The sequence below is a fragment of the Trachypithecus francoisi genome, unplaced genomic scaffold (assembly GCF_009764315.1).
Source record: "Trachypithecus francoisi isolate TF-2019V2 unplaced genomic scaffold, Tfra_2.0 Contig00537, whole genome shotgun sequence".
Classification (NCBI taxonomy): domain Eukaryota; kingdom Metazoa; phylum Chordata; class Mammalia; order Primates; family Cercopithecidae; genus Trachypithecus; species Trachypithecus francoisi.
This window is the reverse complement of record NW_022680709.1, coordinates 38082-50744: the sequence shown is the minus strand read 5'-3', so window position 1 is coordinate 50744 and position 12663 is coordinate 38082. Positions and strand designations below refer to the sequence as shown.

Here is a 12663-nt window from a genome sequence, read left to right as displayed (position 1 = left end):
ATAAACAAAACAGTCCCACGTGGAAGCTATAATTGGCAGAAAATTAGAACAGAGAATTACAACTGAGTGACTACTTAAAATTACAGGGTTAGCAAAGACCTTTCTCCAGAGATAATATTTAAGCTGAAAGCTGAGTGACAACAAGTAAGCAGGCAGAGATGCAGGGAAATGTCCAGGCAGAGGGAGCAGCAGGTGCCAATGCCCACATTCAGTTGTAGATTGAAGCCATCTGCAAATACCTCTTTTCCTTGTGCCTGGCCTGGTGAGATGTCCAAACAAGACATTTGACAAAGGTTCTAAACAAGAAGATGTGAAGGAGGTGACTCAGTGCTGGGGATTTTTAGTCTCTCCACTCTGGCCCTGCAATGAACGAAACATAAATGGAAGTAGTCAATTGTGTGCATGCATGTGTGTGTGTCCGTGTGTCCGTGTGTGTGTGTGTGTGCGCGTGTGTGTGCATGTGTTTGTCTGGTGGAAGATCTATGCATGCTTTTTCTGGAAATAAATATTTGGAGAAAGCTACCCTGAGAACCTGTGACTCTGGAGGCTCAGAGGTGCTTAGCTGTGGAGACAGATGCCTGGGAGGGAGCAGTGCAGGATGGAGTGAGGGCACAAATGTAGAGAGCTGCCTAGCACTGTGCTGGAGACCCAATGGCATCACAGGCAGAGATGGGTGAGATGGACCCAATAGGGAAAAGTGAGATCCAGGTCCGACCTGTGTCTTTCTGAATCTCCACCTCCAGCAGGCATTTCCTCCACATTAGGGTTCGAGCACAGACTTGGGGAGGCTCCCGTTTCATCAGGACCCAAGCTACACTCAGAACAATCCCTGTAAAATGCCATTGTCTCCAAAACAAAGCTGCTTGCTGACTCTCCGGGATCCCATATTTTCACACAGGAATTAGGGATGTGTGGTTGTCCCTACAGAGGGTTGTCGCGCCTGGTTAGGGAGCTGGCCTTGGTGCAGCCCCTCCCCTGGGATGCAGGAGTCGGGGGTCTTTTTTCTTTGGGTCACCATTAGCTCGCTGGCTGTTCCGGGGGTGAACATGAATGGAGTATTGAGATTTTTGGGAAAAAATGAATGACAGCCACTGGGTCATCTTCCCTTTGTCTTGCAACAGATCAAGGATTCAGAGGTTTGCAGGGCCCTCCTGGGAAGTTGGGGCCCCCAGGAAACACAGGGGCTCCTGGAATCCAGGACCAAGGGGCCAAAAAGGAGATCGTGGGGACAATTCAGGTAAGGGGCATACCTCAGCATGGTGGCCTGGGGGTCCCAGGTCCTGGGGAGCTGGAGGGCCGCTGGAAGGTCCCCTTCTCTTGCTTCTCTTGCTGCCTCATGGGAAGATGCTCAATTCTGCTTCCTGGCCCAGCGCCGCCAGCCCTCTCAGCTTTACTTGGGGCCTGAGGGGACTCCCATAGGTGCCCAGATGCAGTCGTTTAAGCTATGTAGGGCCATTCCCTCGTCAGGCCCCTTAGCAGATGGGCCCTGGCTTTTTCTTCAGTGGAAACAGTCCAGTGTGCACCTCCGGGGTGCCAGGGAGGAAATAGGCCCTTTAAGGGTTGGGTTTATGTCCATTGTCACAAGAGTGGCATGAAAACGTTCTGCCTCTTAGGACCCCTGGGTGACGGGGAACATCACAACAACTTAGTTCAGAGAAAAATAGAGCAAATTCAGTAAGAACAAAGAACAATGACAACCTACTTATTCATATTTGCCTACCAGCCTGTCAAAACAATAAACGTATTAAAAAGTGTATCTGGAATGAGAAATGAAAATGAATGACAAAGAAAAGTTTTCAGGCCAGACGCAGTGGCTCACGCCTGTAATCCCAACACTTTGGGAGGCCGAGGCGGGTGGATCATGAGGTCAGGAGATTGAGACCATCCTGGCTAACACAGTGAAACCCCGTCTCTACTGAAAATACAAAAAATTAGGCCGGGCGCGGTGGCTCATGCCTGTAGTCCCAGCACTCTGGGAGGCCGAGGTGGGCGGATCAAGAGGTCAGAAGATTGAAACCATCCTGACTAACATGGTGAAATCCCGTCTCTACTAAAAATACAAAAAATTAGCCGGGCGTAGTGGCGGGTGCCTATAGTCCCAGCTACTCGGGAAGCTGAGGCAGGAGAATGGCATGAACCCGAGAGGCGGAGGTTGCATTGAACCGAGATTGAGCCACTGCACTCCAGTTGGGCGACAGAGCAGGACTCCGCCACAAAAAAAAAAAAAAGAAAAAAGAAAAGTTTTCAGAAAGAAGAGTAATGAGTTGAGTATTTTCTTATGAATTCTTACAATATGACAATATGTAAGCTGTATGTGGAGACAGAGGTCCAGGCTTGAAGTTCCAGGTTGTGAAGGGATGCAGAGGTATAGCTGGAAAGCAGGAATGTAGTCATTTTTCCCTTTTTATTTCTTTTGGTTTCTTATTTTTCTGGAATAAGCGTTTTTCTTAGTAAGTCACTTTGTTTTTTTTCAAAATGCTCCACTCTCCAAGTTAAGGTCTTCTCCATAAATACCTTCTCCCTGTTGCTTTGCAGTTACTGAGGCTAAGCTGGCCAACTTAGAGAGACAGCTACAGAGCCTGAGATCAGAACTGGACCACATGAAGAAGTGTGAGCTTTCTCTCTGCCCATAATGTGTTCTTGGCTCTCACTCTTTTCTTCAGCACACTCTAGGTTTGGAGGAGGTGGGAGGGGAACTAACTCATGAACACTTGTCCTACACCAGGGCCTGTGCTGGGTGGCATTTTCCCATAAGATGGTTCCATTCAATCCTCTCGGCAAACTCAGCTGTGGTTGTTGAACTTGCTTCATTGACAGGTGAGGAAACCGAGGTGCAGGAAGTGTTGGTGACTCATTTCAGGTCACACAGCCGGGAAGTGGCAGGGGAGGGTTTGGATGGAGGTCTGTCCTCTCCGAAGTCTGTGCTCCTTCCTTGTTATCTACTGTGCTCTGATGTCTGTCCCTGCCTCTTGCTTATCCTGGTGCCCAAGCCTGCAGTGGGGCCCAAGACTGTCTCCCTATGTGCACCTGTGCCAAGGCAGGTTTTAGCAGATGCTTTTTCAAGGTGGGATATCCCAGGGGAGTCTGGGCTGTCGGCAGGGGTCTGGACGCCCCTTCCCAGGCTCTGCAGCTGAGGTCTGCTTCCTGACCAGGCTCTGGACTGAGCTACTGGGCATAGGGTGATTTTTCAGAGGTCTGACTTCCCAGAGAACTCAGACTACTTGCCTACTGTCCTGGACTGGGCTCCAAACCCAGCCAGCCTCACTCACCCTTTGTGATCTTTCTTCCTTCCTTCCTTCCTTCCTTCCTTCCTTCCTTCCTTCCTTCTTTCTTTCTCTCTCTCTCCCTCTCCCTCCTTCCTTCTTTCCTTCCTTCCTTCCTTCCTTCCTTCCTCCTTCCTTCCTTCCTTCTTCCTTCCTTCCTTCCTTCTTCCTTCCTCCCTCCCTCCCTCCCTCCCTCCCTCCCTCCTCCTTCCTTCCTTCCTTCCTTCCTTCCTTCCTTCCTTCCTTCCTCCTTCCTTCCCTCCTTCCTTTCTTTCTGGAAAATGTCTGGAAGAAGCTCTTCGTGACCAACGGTGAGGGGATGCCTTTCTCCAAAGTGAAGAATCGATGTGCTGGGCTCCAGGTCACAGTGGCTGCCCACAAGAATGCCGAGGAGAATAAGGCCATCCAGGATGTGACCAAAGACAGTGCTTTCCTGGGCATCACAGATGAGGCCACCAAAGGCCAGTTCATGTACGTGACGGACGGGAGACTGACCTACAGCAACTGGAATAAGGATGAGCCATACGACCATGGCTCAGGGGAGGACTATGTGATTCTCCTGAAGAGAGGCTCTGGAATGACATCTCATGCACGTCCTGCTTCCTGGCCATCTGTGAGTTTCCCACCTGAAGAGGCACATTCCTCAGCCCCCTCCTTGGCTCCCAGCTGAAATCTCTGCTGTCCCTCCAAATTAATATGTTGAAATCCTAACTCTCAAGGTGACAGTATTAGGAGATGGGGATTTGGGGAGGTAATTAGGCCACGAGAGCAGAGGCTAATGATTGGGATTAGTGTCCTTAGTGCCCCAGAAGAGACTTCAGAATGCTGGTTAGCCCCCTTACACCCTATGAGGACAGCCAGAAGGTGCCACCTATGAACTAGACAGCAGACCCTCACAAGACATCACATCTGTTGGTGTTTTGCTCTCGGACTTTCCAGCCTCCAGAGCTGTAAGAAATACATTTCTGTTGTTTATAAGCCCTTCAGTTTGCAGTATTTTGTTATGGCAGCCTGAGGGGATTAAGACAGCACCAAGAACCAAAACCACACAATATTATAAAATACTAACAATGCCATGGCTGCACATAAGAGCTATACAAATTTTTTTTTTTTTTTTTTTTTTTGAGACGGAGTCTCGCTCTGTCACCCAGGCTGGAGTGCAGTGGCCGGATCTCAGCTCACTGCAAGCTCTGCCTCCCGGGTTTATGCCATTCTCCTGCCTCAGCCTCCCGAGTAGCTGGGACTACAGGTGCCCGCCACCTCGCCCGGCTAGTTTTTTGTACTTTTTAGTAGAGACAGGGTTTCACCGTGGTAGCCAGGATGGTCTTAATCTCCTGACCTCGTGATCCGCCCGTCTTGGCCTCCCAAAGTGCTGGGATTACAGGCTTGAGCCACCACGCCTGGCCTCAAAATTTTTATACTATGTTATACTCCACAAATTAAAACTGATTTTTTGCCCATTTTCTAATTAGATTGTTTGTTTTTTGACTGTTAAGTTTTGAGGGTTCATTATACATACTAGATACGAGGCCTTCATTGGATATGTGATCTGTAAATATTTTCTTCCAGTCTGTAGCTTGTCTCTTCATACTCTTAACAGGGTCTTTCACTGAGCAAAATTTTCCATTTTGGTGAAGTCCAGTTTATCAATCTTCTTTTAATATATTGTGTTTTGGTGTCAAGTATATGGACTTTTTGCCTAGTCCAAGATTGCAAACATTTCTTCTATTTTTTTCTAAAATTTTATAGTTTTATATTTTAATTCAAGTCTATCATCCATTTTGAGTTAATTTTTGTATAAGATGTGAACCTTGGATTGACGTCCCCCTCTCTCCTTGTCTTTCTCCCTCTGTTTCTCCCTCCATCCCTCCTTCACCTCTTTCTTTCTCTCTCTTTCTTCTTTCTTTCCTTTCTTTCTTTCCTTCTTTCCTTTCTTTCTCTTTCTTTCTTTCCTTTCTTTCTTTCTCTCTCTCCCTTTCTTTCTTTCTTTCTTTCTTTCTTTCTTTTCTTTTTTTTTTTTTGGCAGAGTCTCACTCTGTTGCCCACACCCAGGTTGGAGTGCAGTGATGCAGTCTTAGCTCATTGCAACCTTTGCCTCCTGGGTTGAAGTCATTCTCATGCCTCAGCCTCCCAAGTAGCTGGGATTATAGGCATGCACCACCATGCCTGGCTAATTTTTGTATTTTGTAGTAGAGACAGGGTTTTCTTGGCCAGGCTAGTCTCAAACTTCTGGCCTCAAGTGATTCACCCACTCGGCTTCCCAAAGTGCTAACATTACAGGCACTAGCCACCACACTGGGCCCCTTTCCTTCCTTCCTCCCTCCCTCCCTGCCTCCCTCCCTTCCTTCCTTCCTTCCTTCCTTCCTTCCTTCCTTCCTTCCTTCCTTTTTATTCCTATGGATGTCCAATCACTTTAGTACCATTTGTTGAAAAGGTTGTCTTCCCTCCATTGCATTGCTTTTGCTGTTTTGTTAAAAATGTTGGACATATTTGTGTGGGTCTGTTTCTGGGTTCTCCATTCTGTCATAGTGATATAAGTGTCCATCTTGCAGCCAGTATCACACAGTCTTTTTTTTCCCATCTCTCTAATAAAAGATTACTGGAACCATCTCTCAGTGAGGTGGAGAACTTGATTTCAGGGAAACTGGTGTTCTATTCAGAGTACAAGGAAATATGTTACAGTTCTTAGCACCCTTCCTTTGTTTAATCTATACTCCTCAATCTTTGTCCAGTGTACCTTCACACCGGGGATATGGAGGTTGAGGAGAGTTTGTTTTTTTCACTAAACATGGGACAGTTTTTGGTTTTTTTGTATTCTTTTGTATAATTTTGATACATTTTTGTGGTTGTATGAAATCTGTAATGTATTTGTATTTGGTTTTTAACATTATTTTAATTGACAAAAATTGTATGTATTTATCTTATACAACATGTTGTTTTGAAATATATCTACATTGTGGAATGGCTAAACGGAGTTAACTGCTACAGGTATTACCCACATACCCATCAGTCTTTTCTGGTGAGCATACTTACAATCTAGTCTCTTAGCAATTTTCAGGAATACAATACATTCCTATTGTAGTCACCATGTTGTACAATACAACACACTCTGGATTGCTGTAGCTCTATAATAAATCTTAAAATTGGGTGGATTAGTTCTCCTTACTTTATTAATCATTTTGAAGATTGTTTTAGTTATTGTAGTTCTCTTGCCTTTCCATATACTTTTTAGAATAATCTTGTCAATACCTACAATCATGTTTGGATTTTGATAGCAACTGTATTGAACCTGTATAACAACTTGAGGAAATTAACATATTTACTGTGTCTGTTTACAATCCATGAATATATTATGTCTCTCCATTTATTTCGATCTTTGACTTCCTGCATCAGCACTTTCTAGTGTTCAGCATACATGCCCCTGTTTTGTTGTTACGCCTAGATATTTCATTTTTAAAGTGATTGTAAACGGTATCTTATTTTTATTTTGTTGTTCATGTGTTCGTCACTACTAAATAGAAATACAAGTGATATTATTTTATTTGTTATTTATTTATTTTTTTTTTAAAAACTTTACTTTTTAGAGCAAGTATAGGTTCATGACAAAATTAAGTGAGACGTGCAGAGATTTCCCATATATCCTCTGCCCTACATGTGCATAACCTCCCTCATTGTGAACATCCCCCACCAGATTAGTACATTTGGTACAACTGAAGAACTTGCATGAACACATCATTATCACTCAGTTTCCATAGTTTACATTAGTGTTCACTCTTGGTGTTGTACATTTCTATGTGTTTGATCATCGTATAATGACCAGTGTCCACCATTATAGTATCACATGGAAGAGTTTCATTGCACTAAAAATCTTCTGTGCTCTGCCTGTCCCCCCATCACTCTCCTGTAATGCCTGGCAATCACAGATCTTTTTTATTATCTTCACAGTTTTGCCTTTTCCTGACTGTCATAGCTAGAATCATACAGTATGTAGTCTGTTCAGATTGGCTTCCTTCACTTGATAATAGGCATTTAAGTTTTCCTCCATTTATTTTTATGGCTGGATACCTGATTTCTCCTTAGCACTGAATAACCTCCTCTTGTCTGGATGTACTATGGTTTATTTATCCATATACCTACTGAAGGACATCTTGGTTGCTTCCAAGTTTTGGGAAGTATGAATAAAGCTGCTATAAAAATTTATATGCAGGTTTTTAGGTGGGCATAAGCTTTCAGCTCCTTTGGATAAATACCAAGGAGTGTGATTACTGGATCGTATGTCAGGAATGTGTTTAGTGTTATGAGAAACTACCAAATCGTGTTCCAAAGTGGCTGTGCCACATTACATTCCCATGATCAATGAATGAGTTTCTGTTGCTCTACATCCTTGGCAGCATTTGGTATTGTCAATGTTCCAAATTTTGGCAATTCTAATAAGTATGTAGGGGTATCTCATTATTTCAGTTTGCATTTTCCTGATGACATATGATATGGAGCATCTTTTCATATGCTTATATACCATCTGTATATCTTCTTTGGTAAGTTGTCTATCAAGGACTTTGGTCCATATTTTAATCAAGTCATGTTCTTATTGTTGAGTTGTAAGAGTTATCTGTATAAAACATTTCTTTGTCAGATATGTATTTTGCAAATATATTTTCTCCAAGTCTCCGTTTTGTTTTCTCATGCTCTTGAAATATATTTTGCAAAGCAGACATTTTTTAATTGTAATAAAGTCCAGCTTATCTATTCTTTCTTTCACAGATCATGCCTCGGGGTTGCTTCTTAAAAGTGACTGCCAAACCCAAGGTCATTTACATCTTCTGTGTTATCTTTTAGGAGTTTCCCAGTTTTGTGTTTTACATTTAGGTCTATGATTCATTTTGAGTTCATTTTTGTGAAAGGTGTAAGTTCTGTGTCTAGATTGACTCTTTCTTTTTGGCATGTAGATGTGAAGTTGTTGTAGCAATATTTGTTGAAAAGACTATTGTTCTTTCTTCTGTTGCCTTTGCTTCTTTCTCAAAGGTAAGTTTACTATATTAATGCAGTTCTGTTTCTAGGCTCTTTATCCTGTTCCACTGATCTTTTTGTCTGTATTTTCACCAATACACTATCTCGATTACTGTACCTGTGTAGCAAGTGTTGAAGTCAGTAGTGTCAGTCCTCCAACTTGACTCTTCTTCAATATTGTGTTGGCTCTTCTGTGCCTTTTGCCTCTCCACATACACTTTAGAATTAGCTTATCGACACCTACAAAATAATTTTCTGTAGTTTAACTTGAAATTTTATTAAATCTATAAGTCAATCTGGAAATAATTGGCATCTTAACAATATTAAGTCTTTCTATCTTTGAACATGGAATATCTCTCCATTTATTGAGCTCTTCTTTGATTCCTTTTATCAGAGTTTTGTGGTTTTCCTTATGTAGGTCTTATACATATTTTGTTAGATGTATGCCTTAGTATTTTATTTTGGGGGTGGTAATGGAAATGGTATTGTGTTTTTAATTTCAAATTTTGCTTGTTCATTGCTGGCATATAGAAAAGTGATTGTTTTTTTGTACTAAATTTGTATCCTGCAACCCTGCCATAACTGTTTAGTAATTCTAGTTTTTTCTTGGTTGTCTTAGATTTTTGTACACAACTCGTTATGTTATGTGTGAACAAAGACATTGTTTTTTCTTCCATCCCAATATATATACCTCTTATTTCCATTTCTTGTCTTACTGCATTAGCTAAGACTTTCAGTAACATGTTGAAAGCTACTTGTAAGTAGGGACAAACTTGCCTTTTTCAAAATCTTAGTGGTAAAACTTTGGGTTTCTCACTATTAACTATTAGCTGAAGGCTTTTTTTTTTTTTTTTTTTTTTGAGACGGAGTCTCGCTCTGTCACCCAGGCTGGAGTGCAGTGGCCGGATCTCAGCTCACTGCAAGCTCCACCTCCCGGCTTTACACCATTCTCCTGCCTCAGCCTCCCGAGTAGCTGGGACTACAGGCGCCCGCCACCTCGCCCCGGCTAGTTTTTTGTATTTTTTAGTAGAGACGGGGTTTCACCATGTTAGCCAGGATGGTCTCGATCTCCTGACCTCGTGATCCGCCCGTCTTGGCCTCCCAAAGTGCTGGGATTACAGGCTTGAGCCACTGTGCCCGGCCCTGAAGGTTTTTTAATAGGTTTTTTTTATTAAGTAGTAAACCCTATTCATAGTTTACTGAGAGTTTTGGGTTTTGTCAAATACTTGCTCTGTATCTACTGATATGATCATGTGATTTTCCTTCTTTCACATGTTGATGTGACGGGTTGCATTAATTGATTTTCCAATTTTGAAACAGCCTTACAGGCCTGAGACCAATATTAATGGAAGGCAGCTATATCAGTGGGAAACACTGAGCCTTCTGATCTCAAGCCTTTCTTGTTGCTTTCATCCTGTCTGGCCCCTGGAGGCTGTGTGCTACTGGATAAACAAGTATGCCACTCTGATGCTCTTTCCCTTATATAGAATTCTTAAGATTTACCCACTGTCTTTTGTTTTCAACAAAAGTAAAAGATTGGAACAAAAGTTTGATTATGATATATCAAGGTGTGGGTTTCTTTGAGTTTATCCTACTTGAAATTTGTTGAGTTTCTTGGATGTATAGATTAATGACTGACTACAATTTAAAATATGGACAAGGGTTGGTGAGAGTATACAGCAACTGGAAATGTCAAATACTGCTGACAGAAGTAGAAATTGTTGGAGTTTGAAAAATGGTTTGACAGGATATACTGTATTTTATTTTATTTATTTATTTTTTTAAATTATACTTTAAGGTCTAGAGTACATGTGCACAACATGCAGGTTTGTTGCATATGTATACATGTGCCATGTTGGTTTGCTGCACTGATTAACTCATCATTTACATTAGGTATTTCTCCTAATGCTATCCCTCCCCCATCAACCCACCCCACGACAGGCCCCAGTGTGTGATGTTCCCTGCCCTGTGTCCACGTGTTCTTATTGTTCAGTTCCCACCTATGAGTGAGAACATGCAGTGTTTGGTTTTCTGTCCTTGCAATAGTTTGCTCAGAATGATGGTTTCCAGCTTCATCCATGTCACTACAAAGGACATGAACTTATCCTTTTTTGTGGCTGCATAGTGTTCTATGGTGTATATGTGCCACGTTTTCTTAATCCAGTATAGCATTGATGGACATTTGGGTTGGTTCCAAGTCTTCGCTATTGTGAATAGTGCCGCAATAAACATACATGTGCACAAGTCTTTATAGTAGCACGATTTATAATCCTTTGGGTATATACCCAGTAATGGGATTGCTAGGTCAAATGGTATTTCTGGTTCTAGATCCCTGAGGAATCGCCACACTGTCTTCCACAATGGTTGAACTAGTTTACACTCCCACCAACAGTGTAAAAGCCTTCCTATTTCTCCACATCCTCTCCAGCACCTATTGTTTCCTGACTTTTTAATGATCGCCATTCTAACTGGTGTGAGATGATATCTCATTGTGGTTTTGATTTTCATTTCTCTGATGACCACTGATGATAGGCATTTTTTATGTGTCTGTTGGCTGCATAATGTCTTCTTTTGAAAAGTGTCTGTTCATATCCTTTGCCCACTTTTTGATGGGGTTGTTTGATTTTTTTTTTCTTGTAAACTTGTTTAAGTTCTTTGTTGATTCTGGATACCAGCCCTTTGTCAGCTGGGTAGATTGCAAAAATTTTCTCCCATTCTGTAGGTTGCCTGTTTGCTCTGATGATAGTTTCTTTTGCCATGCAGAAGCTTTTTAATTTAATTAGATCCCATTTGTCTATTTTGGTTTTTGTTGCCATTGCTTTTGGTGTTTTAGTCATGAAGTCTTTGTCCGTGCCTATGTCCTGAATGGTATTGCCTAGGATTTCTCCTAGGGTTGTTATAGTGTTAAATCTTACATTAAGCCTTTAATCCATCTGAGTTAATTTTTGTATATGGTGTAAGGAAGGGATCCAGTTTCAGCTTTCTACACATGGCTAGCCAGTTTTCCCAGCACCATGTATTAAATAGGGAATCCTTTCTCCATTGCCTGTTTTTGTCAGGTTTGTCAAAGATCAGACAGTTGTAGATGTGTGGTGTTATTTCTGAGGTCGTTGTTCTGCTCCATTGGTCTATATCCCTGTTTTGGTACCAGCACCATGCTGTTTTGGTTACTGTAGCCTTGTTGTGTAGTTTGAAGTCAGGTAGCCTGATGCCTCCAGCTTTGTTCTTTTTGCTTAGGATTGTCTTGGCAATGTGGGCTCTTTTTTGATTCCGTATGAACTTAAAGTAGTTTTCTCCAATTCTGTGAAGAAAGTCATTGATAACTTGATGGGGATGGCATTGAATCTATAAATTACCTTGGGCAGTATGGACATTTTCACAATATAAATTCTTCCTATCCATGAGCATGGAATAGTCTTCCATTTGTTTGTGTCCTCTTTTATTTCACTGAACCGTGGTTTGTAGTTCTCCTTGAAGAGGTCATTCACATCCCCTGTAAATTGAATTCCTAGGTATTTTATTCTCTTTGTAGTAATTGTGAATAGGAATTCACTCATGATTTGGCTCTCTGTTTGTCTGTTATTGATGTCTAAGAATGGTTATGGTTTTTGCACATTGATTTTGTATCCCGAGACTTTGCTGAAGTTGCTTATCAGCTTAAGGAGATTTTGGGCTGAGACAATGGGGTTTTCTAAATATAAAATCATGTTATGTGCAAACAGGGATGATTTGACTTCCTCTTTTCCTAATTGAATACCCTTTATTATCTTTCTCTTGCCTGATTGCCCTGGCCAGAACTTCCAACACTATGTTGAATAGGAGTGGTGGGAGAGGACATCCCTGTCTTGTGCCAGTTTTCAAAGGGAATGCTTCCAGTTTTTGCCCATTCAGTATGATATGGCTGTGGGTTTGTCATTAATAGCTCTTATTATTTTGAGACACATTCCATCAATACCTAATTTATTGAGAGTTTTTAACTTGAAGGCTGTTGAATTTTGTCGAAGGCTTTTTCTGCATCTATTGCGACAATCATGTGGTTTTGTCATTAGTTCTATTTGTGATGAATTATGTTTATTGATTTTTGTATGTTGAACCAGCCTTGCATCCCAGGGATGAAGCCAACTTGATCATGATGGATAAGCTTTTTTATGTGCTGCTGGATTTGGTTTGCCAGTATTTTATTGAGGATTTTCACATTGATGTTCATCACGGATATTGGTCTAAAATTCTCTTTTTTTATTGTGTCTCTGCCAGGCTTTGGTATCAGGATGATGCTGGCCTCATAAAATGAGTTAGGGAGGATTCCCTCTTTTTCTATTGATTGGATAGTTTCAGAAAGAACGGTATCAGCTCCTCTTTGTACCTCTGGTAGAATTCGGCTGTGAATCTGTCT

At 41.8% G+C, this 12663-nt stretch overlaps 1 pseudogene; it reads left to right on the top strand.

Moving 5' to 3' along the window:
* The first annotated feature begins 482 nt into the window (after nt 1-482).
* Nucleotides 483-3893, top strand: LOC117085287 (annotated as a pseudogene).
* The last annotated feature ends 8770 nt before the right edge of the window (nt 3894-12663 follow it).